The 16,513-nt window shown below is 40.9% G+C and overlaps 1 pseudogene; it reads right to left on the bottom strand.

Annotated features, from left to right (window-relative positions):
• Nucleotides 1–15,575: 15,575 nt before the first annotated feature.
• Nucleotides 15,576–16,056, bottom strand: LOC100342238 (peptidyl-prolyl cis-trans isomerase A pseudogene; annotated as a pseudogene).
• Between the last annotated feature and the right edge of the window lie 457 nt (nucleotides 16,057–16,513).

The raw sequence follows: 16,513 nt of genomic DNA on the forward strand, positions 1-16,513 counted from the left end.
TTGGGCCATCTTCTGCTGCTTTCCCAGGTGTATTAGCAGGGATCTGGATCAGAAGTGGAGCAGCCAGGACTCTAAACAGTACCCTTATGGGATGCCTGCATTGCAGGCAGAGGCATAACAAGCTACACCACAACACTGACCTGATGACCCACTCTTGCAAGCTCAGTAACCATAACCTCTGCTACCCTATGGCTATGAGAGTCTTGACAGGGACTGGTGCTATGGTGCAGAGGGTTAAGCCACCACCTGCAGCACCAGCAACCCATAAGGGTGCCATTTGGAGTCCTGGCTGCTCCACTTCCAATCCAGCTCCCTGCTAATGTGCCTGGGAAAGCAGTGGAATATAGCCAAGTGCTTGGGGCCCTGCATCCACATGGGAGACCTAGATGAAGTTCCTGGCTCCTGACTTTGGCCTGGCTAAGCCCTGGCTGTTGCAGCCATTTGGACAGTGAACAGCGGATGGAAGATTCTCTCTCTCTCTCTCTCTCTCTCTTTCTCTCTCTCTCTCTCTCTCTCCCTTTCTCTTTCCCTTTCCCTCTCTGTCTGTAACTCTGCCTTTCAAAGAAACAAATCTTTTTTTAAAAAAGAGAGAAAGAGAGAGACCTTACAGTCTACCTTCTGTATTGCAGAGACCGGGTGTGGGGAGCAAACCGGACTAGACTGTTACTGGAATTAAGACTTATTCTATGCATCTGCTCTCCCACAATATGGCGCTGGGAGAGAAGTAAACAGCTTCCGCACAGCTGCCTCCAGTTCAACCAATTAACTGTAGGACTTGCTCCTGATTGGAGAGCAGCGTACTCGGCGTGTGGGCAGCCGAGTTGGGATTGGCGGAGGAGGACTATAAAGGAGGAGAGAAACGGCATGCACCGGGAACATCTATGGGGAACATCTAGCTGAAGGAACACCCGTGCAGCCCCCCAGAGAGCCGGCCGGCGGTGTGCCGCTCCCCTGCGGAAGTGGGGAATGCGGCCAGGGGGAACTGCCCTTCCACGGAGGTGGAAGGGATAGTAGCCAACCCGGGAAGAACCAGCAGCAAACCCGGGGAGGGCCGAGCAGACGAAAAGAACAGCGCAGGGTCCTGTGTCGTTCCTCCACGAAGAGGGGGAGCGACACCGGGGTGGGGGTGGGGGAGCTCTGAAGAGCTATCCTCCAGCACTCTCTCTGCAGAACAATTCTTGTCCAACCACATTTACTTTGCAGCTTTTATATTCATCTCCTCCCAGGGCCTAAAGTGAAAAAAGAGTAGATGCCTCATTATTCTAGAACTTTGCCCCAACCAGGGGAGATCTCTGCTACCTTGCCTCCCTCTCCTATTCCTCCTACATTCCAGAGGAATCAGAGAAGCAGGCTCTATAATCCCTCTCCCTCTACTTTGTCTGGCCTAAGGGGCCCTTAGGTTAAATTCCGTGATTACCTCAATTCAGGTCTTCTTTATAAGATAAAGAAGATAAAGGAATTTAGAAAATCTCTTTCCGTGTTAATAAAGTCGGGCTTTCAGGCCTCTTTTCTTGTTTTGAACTTGAGAATCCTATTTTGGAAGCCAGAAATGGAATACCACTTTTTTTTTTCTCTTTAAATTCTTGCTATTCAAGTCCTAATTCCACCTTCCTCCCACCACGTCTGGGCAGACAGATACCATGAGTCAACTAGAAAGAAGCTTACGTGTCTGAAAAAGTAAAAGAGGAAAGTACATTAATACATCTCTGGAGGAAAATGACGTCCATTACAGAACTTGTTTTCCTCTAAATTTACTAAGACCTTGCTTCACAATGTCATATAAGAGATTTGATGATATCATAAAAATCAATCATGTCTTGGTATGAGAAACACTTTATATATTTAGCACAACAAATCTATGACGTATGTACGCTTATAAATAAGGAAACTGAGGCACAGAGAAGCTAAAAAAACTTGTTAAACACAACTTGTAAATGAAATTTCAATCCTGCCAATTGGCAAGTTCCCAGAGGTGACACAGTAGACAACATCCGACCCAGCCTTTTGTGAACATTCTTTCCTAAAGGAATTCATTCCTAGATCTTCAAAGACCCTGATTGGAAGCTCTAACCTCGACAAATACTCCAGTGAGTAACAAGGCTTCTCTGAAATGGTTCAAACATGGAGTGTGATACCATAGACCTTCCTTTGCCCATAACTCCTGGCCTAATGAGAGGCCAAGACTTAATGCTGTCATTCCTGGTAGAAGCTGAAAGCCCTAAAGCCAACTGAGAGGAACAGTTTGTAAGTCTTAAAGGGGTTTTTTCCCTCTTCTATTTTCTCTGGTGAGATTTTCTTACAGACACAAATACGAAAAATACGTATCACATATGATGATTTACAATTATTAAAATTAAATAAGAGAAAATCTTTGGCATTCACATTCATCTTCTTTTTCAGAAGAGACATCCCATTCTACTGATTGCAATATAAATAAGTTTGGAATGATGATTGTGATATTCCATTAAACTAATGGATTCAATCTCATAAGTCATTTTTATGGATAAAATTTAAGATACTGTATTAATTCAAAACAGAATACATTTGCAGTTTGTTCCAGGAATACAGATTACTACATGTAATGCCAACAGTCATTACTTCCTGGTGTTATTTACCTGATCCCAATTTCCTAGCTAATATCACCGTGTGTGTAATGAATAATGCACTGTGTGAAATGTACACTGTGCAAAAACACATTTTATATATAGTACAGTTACTGGTATGTACATCACCTAATAAGATAATTTGTATTCCTTCCCTGCCTCCCACCTCCTTCCCATTATTTTTAATCTAATATACACCTAGAAGAAATATTTAAGAGACGGGGGGAGGTCCAAAATGAAGATTTCCTTTTCTCCTGATGCTTTATTTATTATTGAGATGTAAATGAACATACAAGGAATCACCATTCAGATCAAGAAATGGAAAGTTTTCAGCACCCCAGAAAGCTTCCTACCTATACCCGAGAGGTAACCACTATTCTGATTTGCGTCAAAGTGAGCACCTGTTTTAACATGCAAGTTTGGTGCTTAGAAATCTCCTGAAGAGTAAACTAAAGGTATTTGCCATTGAGGTTTAACAACAACCTCAGGAAGTTGTTTTCAGGAGTCTAATTAGGTAATTCAAAATTATCCAAACCTCTGACCTTGCTCATACTTCAGAGTTTTTAAAAAGTGTTCCTTTGCTTTTCCATTTTATATCTGCCCTCTCTCATACCTTATTCTGCTTCTCTCTTCACCAGTCCCCACACCAACTGGTGTACTGGAGCCTGCTTGCAGGGGCTTTTGAAAGCTCATAATATATATGTCCTCCTAATTCTACATTCGGTGATGGCAAATTGGCCGCTTCAATTTGACTAAGGTGGAAGTATTTACACTATGGAAATTGGCAGCTGGTGTGAATCAGGATCCTAGAGCCTGCATGATGAGTTCTAAACATCTGCCAGCATACCACTAACGGCTATACGACACACACACACACACGCGCGCGCGCGTGCACACACACACACATGCACACACACATGCGCACACACACACGATATATTCAAATCACGTCAAATGACTTCAAAGACATTTGGGGATTGAAAATGCTACCCAGTCATACAAAGCAGAATTAACCATAGAAAACCTAGCAGGAGCAAGGTTCAATTCAATCAGTCCTTGTAGATTTACAACAACTTGCCATCTGTCATGGTTTGGTTTTGCAACAATCACCATTTTGTGAATTGGCCCCAAAGCATTTCAAGGCGTGGTTCAATTCCTTAATTGTGGATATCCAGTTCTCTAAAACCAATTTGTTGAAAATATTGTCTTTTCCCCCATGCCATGGCCTTAGCCCTATTATCAAAGCTAATTTGATCATACATGCAAAGGTTTCCTTCTGGGCTCTATATTCTTTTTTTTTTTTTTTTTAACTTTTATTTAATGAATATACGTTTCCAAAGTACGAATAATGGATTACTATGGCTTCCCCCCCATACCGTCCCACCCACATCCCTCCCCTTTCCCACTCCCTCTCCCCTTCCATTCACATCAAGATTCATTTTCGATTATCTTAATATACAGAAGATCAGCTTAGTATACATTAAGTAAGGATTTCAACAGTTTGCTCCCACACAGAAACATAAAGTGAAAAATAATAGATGATTTTTTTTAATGATGATGAAATCAGATCAGACCTATTGTCATGTTTAATCCCAGTGAGAGTCAAGTTGGGAGTTGATAGTTTCTTTTCTTTTCTTTTCTTTTTTTTTTTTTTTTTTTTTTTACAGAGGATCAGTTTAGTATGCATTAAGTAAAGATTTCAACAGTTTGCACCCCCATAGAGACACAAAGTGAAATATATTATTTGAGTACTCATTATAGCATTAAATCTCAATGCACAGCACATTAAGGACAGAGATCCTACATGAGGAGTAAGTGCACAGTGACTCCTGTTGTTGACTTTACCAATTGACACTCCTGTCTATGGCATCAGTAATCTCCCTATGCTCCAGTCATGAGTTTCCAAGGCTATGGAAGCCCCTTGAGTTCTCCGACTCTTATCTTGTTTAGACAAGGTCATAGTCAAAGTGGAGGTTCTCTCCTCCCTTCAGAGAAAGGTACCTCCTTCTTTGAAGACCTGTTCTTTCCACTGAGATCTCACATATGTTCTCCCTGATCGGTGACAACTGACTGAACACCAAAATGGAAACTTGTTGAAGTGAAAGGGACACTATGGGAAACGGTGACTTGATCAGCATAGCCCTGACTGTTAATGAACAACTTAATACATTATCCCTCTTAGTAGTTTTTTTGTCTGTTCTACTTAATATGACTGATTCAATTCTGTAATTAATACACAGTTATTCTTAAGTGTTGAAATTTAACTGAAATGTGATCCCTGTTAAACATAAGAGTAGGAATAAGAGAGGGAAGAGATATATAATTTGGGACATGCTCAAGCTGACTTGCCCCAAATGGTAGAGTTAGAAACATACCAGGGGACTCCAATTTAATCCCATCAAGGTGGCATGTACCAATGCCATCTCACTAGTCCAAGTGATCAATTTCAGTTCGCAATTGATCATAATGAAAGGACTAAGAGTCAAAGGGAGCACATAAGCAAGTCTAGTACCTGCTAACACTAACCGATAGAATAAATAAAGGGGAGAGTGATCCAACATGGGAAGTGAGATACTCAGCAGACTCATAGAATGGCAGATGCCCTAAATAGCACTCTGGCCTCAGAATCAGCCCTAAAGGCATTCAGATCTGGCTGAAAAGCCCATGAGAGTATTTCAGGCATGGAAAGCCAAGACACTCTGGGCTCTATATTCTATCCCATTGTTCTAAATGTGTGTCCTTATGCCAGTCCCATACTGTTTTGATTAACCTTACCATAATACAATGTAAGTACTGAAATCAGAAAGTGGGAGGTCTTCACCTTTGTTCTTCATTTTCCAAATTGTTTTACTAATTCAAGGCCCTCATGAGATACCCCAGAATTTTAGGTTGAATTGTTTTATTTCTGCAAAGAAACACTGTTGGGGTTTTGACAGGGTTTGTACTGAATTTGTAGATCACGGAGTAGTATTGACATCTTAACATCAAGTCTTCCATTCTGTAAATTGAGATGCCTTTCCACTTATTTGTGCATCTAACATTTCAGGAACAATTGGTAGTTTTCACTGTACAAGTCTTTCATCTCCTTAGTTTATCCCTAAGTATTCTATTCTTTTTGACAATGTTATAACTGGTGCTGTTGTCTTAATTTCCTTCAACGATTGCTCATTGTCAGTGTATAGAAACACAGCTGATTGTGTGTTGATTTTGTATCTTAGAACTTTGCTGAATTAATATCTTTTTTCTAAAGGTTTATTTTATTTATTTGAAAGGCCAAGGACAGAGGGAGAGAGAGAGAGAGAGAGAGAGAGAGAGAGAGAGGTCTTCCATCTGATGGTTCACTCCCCAGATGGCCACAAGGACTGGAGCTGAGCTGATCTGAAGCTAGGAGCCAGGAACTTCTGGGTCTCCCACATGGGTGCAGGGGCCCAAGGACTTTCTCAGGCCTAACAGAAAGCTGAATCAGAAGTGGAGCAGCTGGGACTCGAACTGGCGCCCATATGGTATGCCAGCACTGCAGGTGGCAGCTTCACCCACTATGCCACAGCACTGGCCCTGAATTACTATCTCTTAACAATTGGATTCCCAATATCTATTACCTGTCACATAGTAAGTGCTCAATAAATTCTGTTAAATAAACAAATACAGTCTTTTGAGAGAACATTTTGCTGCTGCTAATGGTGCTTCTCAGGAAAATGTTCATTCCAAGGCTATTGTTTCACCAATGAGAAAGGCCCTTTCCCTGATACTGCATTGCCCTTTTTAAAAATCTTTTTTATTACCTTTTTTTTGACAGGCAGAGTGGACAGTGAGAGAGAGGGACAGAGAAAAAGGTCTTCCTTTTCCGTTGGTTCACCCCCCGATTGTCACCACGGCCGGCGTGCCGCGCTGATCTGAAGCCAGGAGCCAGGTGCGTCCTCCTGGTCTCCCACACGGGTGCAGGGCCCAAGCACTTGGGCCATCCTCCACTGCCATAGCAGAGAGCTGGACTGGAAGAGGAGCAACCAGGACAGAATCCGGCGCCCCAACCAGGACTAGAACCCTGGGGTGCCAGCACCGCAGGTGGAGGATTAGCCTAGTGAGCCGCGGCGCCGGCCATCTTTTTTTATTACCTTTTTTAAGAAAGCTTTTATTTAATGAATACAAATTTCATAGGTACAGCTTTAGGAATATAGTGGTTCTTCCCCCTACACCTGCCCTCCCACCCCCACTCCCATCCCACCTCCTACTCCCTCTTCCATCCCATTCTTCATTAAGATTCGTTTTTAATTAACTTTATATTCAGAAGACCAACTCAATACTAAGTAAAGATTTCAATAATTTGCACACACACACACACACACACACAAGTATAAAGTACTATTTGAGAACAAGTTTTACAGTTAATTCTCATAGTACAACTCATTAAGGACAGAGATCCCACATAGGGAGTAAGTGCACAGAGACTCCTGTTGTTGATTTAACAATTAACACTCATATATGATGTCAGTTGTGGGGAGCAACTGAGACTAGACTAAGTTACTGGAATTAAGACTTATTCTATGCACCTGCTCTCCCACAATATGGCGCCGGGGAGGAGTAAACTTCTACACAGCTGCCTCTCACCAACTTGACTGATAAACTGCAGGAGCTGATCCTGCTCCTGATTGGAGGAGAGCAGCGTACTCGGCGTGTGGGTAGCAGAGTTGGGATTGGTGGAAGAGGACTATAAAGGAGGAGAGAGACAACATGCACCAGGGAATATCTGAAGGAACACCTGAGCAGCCCCCGAGAGAGCCGGCCGGCGGTGTGCCGCTCCTCCGCGGAAGCGGGGAAAGCGGCTGGGGGTGCCGCCCCTCCACGGAGGTGGAGGGGTCGGCAGCCAACCAGGGAAGGACCAGCAGCAAACCCGGGAAGGGCCGAGCAGACAAAAGAATAGCGCAGGGTCCTGTGTCGTTCCTCCGCGAATGGGGGAACGACAGTCAGTGATCACTTGAAGCTCTTGACGTGAGCTGGAAAGGCTATGGAAGTCTTTTGAATACACAAACTTCGTCAGTATTTAGACAGAGCCATAAGCAAAGTGGAAGATATCGCCTCCCTTCAAAGAAAAGTACCTCCTTCTTTGATGGCCCCTTCTTTCCACTGGGCTCTGACTCACAGAGAGCCTTCATGTAAGACATTTTTTGCCACAGTGTCTTGGCTTTCCACGCCTGAAATGCTCTCATGGGCTTTTCAGCCATATCCGAATGCCTTACGGATTTAAGGGCTGATTATGAGGTTAGGGTGCTGTTTAGGGCGTTTGTCATTCTATGAATCTGCTGTGTAGACTGTTTCCCATGTTGGAACATTTTCTCCTTTTTAATTCTATCAATTGTTATTACTAGACACTGGTCTTATTTACGTGATCCATTTGACACTTAATCCTATCTATATGATCAATTACACACTTAATATGATCACTTTAGCACGTAAGATGGCATTAGTACCACCCATCTTAATGGGATTTGGAGTCCTACGGCAAGTTTTTAGCTTTACTCTTAGGGGTAAGTCCATGGGAATGTGTGCCGAACTGTACAGCTCCTCCTCTCTTATTCCCACTCTTATTTTTTTACTGGGATCTATTTTCAATTGACTTTATATACCTATGATTAATTCTATGTTCAGTAAAGAGTTCAAAAAAATAAAATAAAATAATAAACTGTTCCTCAACAGTCAAGACAAGGGCTGTTCAAGTTATTGCTTCTCATAGTGTCTATTTCACTTCTGCAGGTTTCCTTTTAGGCTCTCTGTTATCACAGATCAGGGAGAACATATGGTATTTGTCCCTTTGGGATTGGCTTATTTCACTAAGTACAATGTTTTCCAGATTCGTTCATTTTGTTGCAAATGACCGGATTTTTTTTTTATCACTGTGTAGTATCCCATAGAGTACATATCCCATAATTTCTCCATCCAGTCTTCCATTGATGGGCATTTAGGTTGATTCATGTCTTAGCTATTGTGAATTGAGCTGCAATAAACATGGAGGTGCAGATAATTTTTTACTTGCTTATTTCATTTCCCTTAGGTAAATTCCAAGGAGTGAGATGGCTGGTTCGTATGGTGGGACTATATTAGATTTCTGAGTTATCTCCAAACTGTCTTCCATAGTAGTTTTACCAGTTTACATTCCCACCAACAGTGGATTAGGGTACCTTTCCCCCCCACATCCTCGCCAGCATTTGTTGTTTGTTGATTTCTGTATGAAAGCCATTCTAACAGGGGTGAGGTGAAACCTCATTATGGTCTTGATTTGCATTTCTCTGATTTCTAGTGATCCTGAGCATTTTTCATGTATCTGTTGGCCATTTGTATTTCCTCTTTTGAGAAAGGTCTGTTTAAGTCCTTAGCCCATTTTTTGACTGGGTTGTTTATTTTGTTGTTGAGTTTCTTGATCATTTTATATATATTCTGGTTATTAATCCTTTATCAATTGCATAGTTTGCAAATAATTTCTCCCAATCTGTCAGTTGTCTCCTTAGTTTCCTGTTTCTTTTGCTGTACAGAAGCTTCTCAATTTGATGTAATCCCATTTGTTAATTCTGGCTTTTATTGCCTTTGCCTCTGGGGTCTTTTGCAGGAACTCTTTGCCTGTGCCAATGTCTTGCAGGGTTTCTCCAATTCTCTCCAGTAATTTGATGGTATCAGGTCATAGATTTAGGTCCTTAATCCATTTTGAATTGATTTTTCTATAAAGTGTAAGGTAGGGGTCCTGCTTCATACTTCTGCATGTGGAAATCCAGTTTTCTCAGCACCATTTGTTGAAGAGACTTTCCTTGCTCCAGCAAATGGTTTTAGCCCCTTGGTCGAATATAAGTTGATTGTAGATGCTTGCATTGATATATGGCATTTATATTCTGTTCCATTGGTCTATCAATCTGTTTTTGTACCAGTACCAAGCTGTTTTTATTATAACTGTCTTGTAGTATGTCTTGAAATCTGGTATTGTGATGCCCCCAGCTTTTTTGTTGTTGTTGTTGTATAAGATTGTTTTAGCTAGTCAAGTTCTTCTGTGTTTCCAAATGAATTTCAGCATCATTTTTTCTAGATCTGAGAAGAATGTCTTTGGTATTTTGATTGGTATTGCATTGAATCTGTAAATTATTTTCAGAAGAACGGACATTTTGATGATATTGATTCTTCCAATCCATGAATATGGAAGTTTTTTTCCCAATTTTTGTGCCTTATATTTCTTTTTTTAAAGTTTTTTAATTCTCGTTGTAGAGATCCTTGGCATACCTGGTTAAATTTATTCCAAGGTATTTGAATTTTGCAACTATTGTAAATGTGATTGATCTTAGAAGTTCTTTCTCAGCTGTGGCATTCTCCGTGTATACAAAGGCTGTTCATTTTGGTGTGTTGATGTTATATCCTGCTATTTTACCAAACTCTCCTATGAGTTCCAGTAGTCTCTTAGTGGAGTCTTTTGGGTCCCCTATATATAGAATCATATCATCTGCAAATAGGGATAGTTTGACCTCATCTTTACCAATTTGAATCCCTTTGATTTCTTTTTCTTGCCTGATGGTTCTGGCTAGAACTTCCAGGACTAGCAATGGTGAGAGTGGGCATCTTTGTCTGGTTCTAGATCTCAGTGGGAATGCTTCCAACTGTTCCCAAATTCCATAGGACACTGGCCATGGGTTTGTCATAAATTGCCTTCATTGTGCTGAAGAACATTCCTTCTAGACCCAATTTGCTTAGAGTTTTCATCATAAAAGGGTGTTGTATTTTGTCCAATGCTTTCTCTGCATCTATTGAGATAATCATATGGTTATTGTTCTCCAATTTGTTAATGTGATGTATCACATTGATTGATTTGCAAATGTTGAACCATCCCTGCACATCAGGGATAAATCCCTCTTGGTCCGGGTGAGTGATCTTTCTGATGTGTTGTTGGATTCAATTGACCAGAATCTTGTTGAGGATGTTTGCGTCTATGTTCATGAGGGAAATTCTTCTTCTGTTCCCTTCTTCTGTTGTATCTTTTCTGGATTTAGGAATTAAGGTGATGCTGACTTCATAGAAAGAACTTGGGAGGATTCCCTCCCTTTCAATAGTTTTGAATAACTTGAGAAGAATTTGAGTTAATTCTTTAAATGTCTGGTAGAATTCAGCAGTGAAGCCATCTGGTCCTGGGTTTTTTTGTTGTTGTTGGAAGGGTCTTTACTACTGATTAATTTCTGTCTTGGTTATGGGTCTGTTTAGGTTCTATGTCTTCATGGCTCAGTTTAGGTAAGTTTGTATGTGTCTAGGAATCTATCAATTTCTTCTGTTTCCCAGTTTGTTGGCATACAGCTCTTTGTAGTAATTTCTGATGATTCTTTTTATTTCTGAGGTGTCTGTTGCTACATTTCCTTTTTCATCTCTAATTTTGATTTGGGTCTTCTCTCTCCTTTTTTTGATTAGTTGGGCCAATGGTGTGTCAACTTTGTTTATTTAAAAAAAAAAAAACAGATCTTCATTTTACTGATCTTTTGTATTTTTTTTTTCATTTCAATTTTGTTGTTTTCTTTTCTAATTTTAATTATTTCTTTCCTTCTACTGATTTTGGGTTTGGTTTGCTGTTGTTTTTCTAGATCCTTGAGGTGAATAGATAGTTCATTTATTTGGTGGCTTTCCAGTTTCTTGATGTAGGCACCAATTGCTATAAACTTTCCTCTTAACATTGCATTTGCCATATCCCACAAATTTTGGTATGTTGTATTGTCATCTTCATTTGTTTCCAGAAATTTTTTGATTTCTCTTTTGATTTCTTCTATGACCCACTGTTCATTCAGGAACATGTTGTTCATTCTCCATGTGTTTGCATATGATGTAGAGATTTTTGAGTTGTTGATTTCCAGCTTCATTGCATTGTGGTCCAAGAAGATACATGGTATGATTTTGATTTTTTTAAATTTGCTGATACTTGCTTTATGGCCTAGCATGTAGTCAATCCTAGAGAAGGTTCCATGCACTGGTGAGAAGAATGTGTATTCTGCAACTGTTGGATGGAAAGTTCTGTAGATATCTGTTAGGTCTATTTGTATATATTTTGTAATGTCCAATAAAGGTAAATATATCATCTCCTCAAACATTTAGCATTTCTTTATGGTGAAAACATCCAAGATCCCATCTTCTAGTTCTTTTTATAGAGAAATGTACAGCACATTAACATTATCTGTAGTCACCCTACTGTGCAATAGAAACCAAGAACACCTTACATCCATCTATCTATCAGTTAGTACCTGCTATGCAACCTTTACCCATCCCTCTCTCCACTGTTTCTGTTCCAGCTTCTGGTAGCCACCTTATACTTTCACCTCCTATGAGATCACCTTTTATTTTTTTGATGCCACATATGAGTGAGATCATGTGATACTTGTCTTTCTGTGCTTGGCTTATTTCACTTAACATAATGACCTCCAGTTCCATTCATGGTGTTGCAAGTGACAAGATTTCACACGTTTTTATGGTTGAGTAGTATTGTATTGTATCTGTGAACCACAGACTCTTGTGAGATGTATCACATGAAAATATTTTCTCCCAATTACATAGGGATCCCTCTGTTGATTGTTTCCTTTGCTAGGCAGAACCTCTTCAGTTTGATGAAATCTCATTCGTCTATTTTTGCTTTTGTTTCCTGTACCTGTACTTTTGGAATCCTTCTCAATTCCAGTGTCATGAAGTATTTCTCTTGTGTTTTCTTCTAATAGTTTCAAAGTCTGTTCTTTTTTTAAAATATTGGTTTTAGGCCGGCGCCGCAGCTCACTAGGCTAATCCTCCGCCTTGCGGCACCGGCACACCGGGTTCTAGTTCTGGTTGGGGCGCTGGATTCTGTCCTGGTTGCCCCTCTTCCAGGCCAGCTCTCTGCTGTGGCCAGGGAGTGCAGTGGAGGATGGCCCATGTGCTTGGGCCCTGCACCCCATGGGAGACCAGGAGGGGCACCTGGCTCCTGCCATCGGGTCAGCGCGGTGTGCAGGCCACGGCGGCCATTGGAGGGTGGACCAACAGCAAGGGAGGACCTTTCTCTCTGTCTCTCTCTCGCTGTCCACTCTGCCTGTCAAAAAAATATTTATTTTATATATTTGAAAGAGTTACAGAGAGAGGTAGAGACAGAAAGAGAAAGATCTTCCATCCTTTGGTTCTCTCCCTAAATGGCCGCAACAACCAGAGCTGAGCTGATCCCAAGCCAGGAGCCAGGAGCATCTTCTAGGTCTCCCGAGTGGGTGCAGGGGCCCAAGGACTTGAGCCATCCTCTGCTGCTTTCCCAGGTTTATTATCAGGGAGCTGGATCAGAAGTGGAGCAGCTGGCCTTTGAACAAGCGTCCATATGGGATGTCGGCACTGCAGATCGAGGCTTTAACCCACTGTGCCACAGTACAGGCCCCTCAAAGACAGTTCTTACATTTAAGTGTCATCCATTTTGAGTTGATTTTTTTGTACATAGTGAGAGATATGGGTATAGCTTTTTTTCTTAATTATTTATTTTAAAGTCAGAGTTACACAGAGAGAGAGACAGAGAGAGAGATTTTCCATCAGCTGTTTCACTCCCCAGATGGCTGCAATGGCCAGCGCTGTGCCAGGTCAAAGTCAGGAGCCAGGACCTTCTTCCTAGTCTCCCACATTGGGTGGCAAAGGGCCCAAGCACCTGGGCCATCTTCCATTGCTTTTCCTAGGCCAATTAGCTGGATCAGAAGTGGAACATCCAGGACTTAAACCAGTGCCCATATGGGATACAGCATTGCATGAAGAAGCTTTACCCACTACACCACCAATGCCAGCACCTATGGTTCTAGCTTCATTCTTCTGAGTGTGGATATCCAAATTTTCCAGCACCATTTATTGAAAAGACTGTCATTTTTCTATTGCATGTTCTTATCACATTTGTCAAAGATCAGTCAGTTGTAGCTGTGTGCGTTTACTTCTCGATTTCTATTGGTTCCAATGGTCCATGCATCTGTTTTTATGGCAGTTGCATCTATTTTTTTTTTATCTTTTATTTAATGAATATAAATTTCCAAAGTACGACTCATGGGTTACAATGGCTTTCCCCCCCATACCGTCCCTCCCACCCACAACCCTCCCCTTTCCCACTCCCTCTCCCCTTCCATTCACATCAAGATTCATTTTCGATTATCTTAATATACAGAAGATCAGCTTAGTATACCTTAAGTAAGGATTTCAACAGTTTGTTCCCACACAGAAACATAAAGTGAAAAAATAATAGATGATTTTTTTTTAAATCATGAGTTGCATCTATTTTAATTACTGTAGTTCTGTGATAAATTTTAAAGTCAGGTAGTATATTGCCTCCTGCTCTGTTCTTTTTGTTCAACGTTCCTTTGGTTATTCAGGGACTTGTGTGGTTCCATACAAATCTTAGTAGTTCTAGTTTTATGAAATATGTCATCGGTATTTTGATAGGAATTTCATTGAATCTGTAAATAGCTTTGGGTAAACATTTTAATGATATTAAATCTTCCAATCCATATACACAGGGTATCTTTCCATTACTTTGCATCCTGTTCAATTTCTTTCTTCAGTGTTTCATAATTTTCCCTATAGAGATCTTTTATATGTTTGGTTAAATTTATACCTATGAATTTTATTATTTTTTATAGCTCTTAGAAATGGGATTGCTTTCTCAGATAAATTCCTTTGGTGTACTGATTATTGTACATTGACTTTTTTAACTTTTATTTAGTAAATATACATTTCCAAAGTACAGTTTATGGATTACAATGGCTTCCCCCCATTACTTCCCTCCCACTCGCACCCCTCCCATCTCCTGCTCCCTCTCCCATTCATTCACATCAAGATTCATTTTCAATTATCTTTATATACAGAAGATCAATTTAGTATATATTAAGTAAAGATTTCATCAGTTTGCACCCACACAGAAACACAAAGTGTAAAATACTGTTTCAGTACTAGTTATAGTATTAATTCACATTGGACAACACATTAAGGACAGATATCCCACATGAGGAGTAAGTGCACAGTGACTCCTGTTGTTGACTTAACAATTTGACACTTGTTTATGGCGTCAGTAATCTCCCTAAGCTCTAGTCATGAGTTTCCAAGGCTATGGAAGCCTTTTGAGTTTGCTGACTCCAATCTTATTCAGACAAGGTCATAGTCAAAGTGGAAGTTCTCTCCTCCCTTCAGAGAAAGGTACCTCCTTCTTTATTGGCCCCTTCTTTCTACTGGGATCTCACTCGCAGAGATCTTTCATTTAGGTGTTTTTTTTTTTTTTACCAGAATGTCTTGGCTTTCCATGCCTAAAATACTCTCGTGGGCTCTTCAGCCAGATATGAATGCCTTAAGAGCTGATTCTGAGGCCAGAGTGCTGTTTAGGACATCTGCCATTCTATGAGTCTGCTGTGTATCCCGCTTCCCATGTTGTACATTGACTTTTTAAAAAAAAATTATTTTATTTATTTGAAAGAGTTACAGAGAAAGGTAGAGACACAGAGAGAGAGGTCTTCCACCTGCTGGTTCACTCCCTAGCTGGCCTCAATGGCCAGAACTGCGTTGATCCTAAGCCAGAAACCAGGAGTCTCCTCCAGGTCTTCCATGTGGGTGCAGGGGCCCAAAGACTTGGGCCACCCTCCACTGCTTTCCCAGGCCACAGAAGATGGCTGGATTGGAAGTGGAGCAGCTGGGACTTGAACCAGCACCCATATGGGATGTCGGCTCTTCAGGCCAGGGCCTTAACCTACTGAGCCACAGCGCTGGCCCCTGTACATTGACTTTTTCACCCTGCAGCTTTGCTGGATTTTTTGACAGACAACTGTTACTCATTTTTTATTTCATGATCATAACTTTAACTCTGCAATCCAGCTTGACTTGAAGGAAAGATTAAGGAAAACATGGAATCCAAAGAACTGGAGTGATGGCACAATTATAGGATATTATAAGGAGATGGGATTGAGGGATACTCTCTAGAAGCATCAGCAATCAGATGAATTAGAGTTGCCCACAGTTGGCAATGGTAGTCTTCTTGCTGATCTTGCCATTCTCAGGCCCAAGTGCTCAATGGCTTGCATGATATTCATGCTCTCTTTCTCTCTGCCAAAGACCACATGCTTGCCATCCTACCATTCAGTCTCGGCAGTACAGATGGAGAACAGGGAACCATTTGTATTGGGTGCAGCATTTGCCATGGAAAAATGCCAGGGCCTGTATACTTCAGGATCAAGTTCTCATAACCAAATTTCTCTGCATAGATGAACGTGCCACCAGTGCCATTATGACATGTAAAGTCATAAATCCTGGAATAATCCTGTGAAAGCAGGAACCTTATAACCAAATCCTTTATCTCTTGTGCTCCGAGTGAATGAAAGTTTTCTGCTGTCTTTGGAACTTTGTCTTTAAATCGCTTGAAGGAGACATGGCCTAAAGGCTCACCTTCCATGGCTACATCAAAGAATCTGGTGGGGTTGACCATGGCTGACAGCAGACAGCTCTGGGTGACAATGGCATCTGCCAGAAAAATAAGAGTCTGAATTTGTTTATTCTAATCAATGTTTTGGTGGAGTCTTTGTGTTTTTCTACATTAAGATCACGTCATTTGCAAACAGTGAAAATTTGGCTGCTTCTTCCTTTCCAATTTGGATGCCCTTTATTTCTTTTTTTTTTTCACATAATTGCTCTGGCTAGGACTTCCAGTACTATGTCAAGTATAAGTGGTAAAAGTGAGCATTCTTGTCTTGTTCCAGATCTTACAGAGAAAGCCTGTAGGTTTTCCACATACGGTATAATGCTAGCTGTTTTCCTGTTATATATGACTTTTATTATGTTGAGGTATGCTTCTTCTATACCTAACTTGTTAAGAGTTTTGTAAATCATAAATGGATGTTGGGTTTTATCAGATTCATTTTCTACATCTCTTGAGTTGATCATAT

Source organism: Oryctolagus cuniculus, chromosome X, assembly GCF_964237555.1.
Source record: "Oryctolagus cuniculus chromosome X, mOryCun1.1, whole genome shotgun sequence".
In the NCBI taxonomy this organism is placed as follows: domain Eukaryota; kingdom Metazoa; phylum Chordata; class Mammalia; order Lagomorpha; family Leporidae; genus Oryctolagus; species Oryctolagus cuniculus.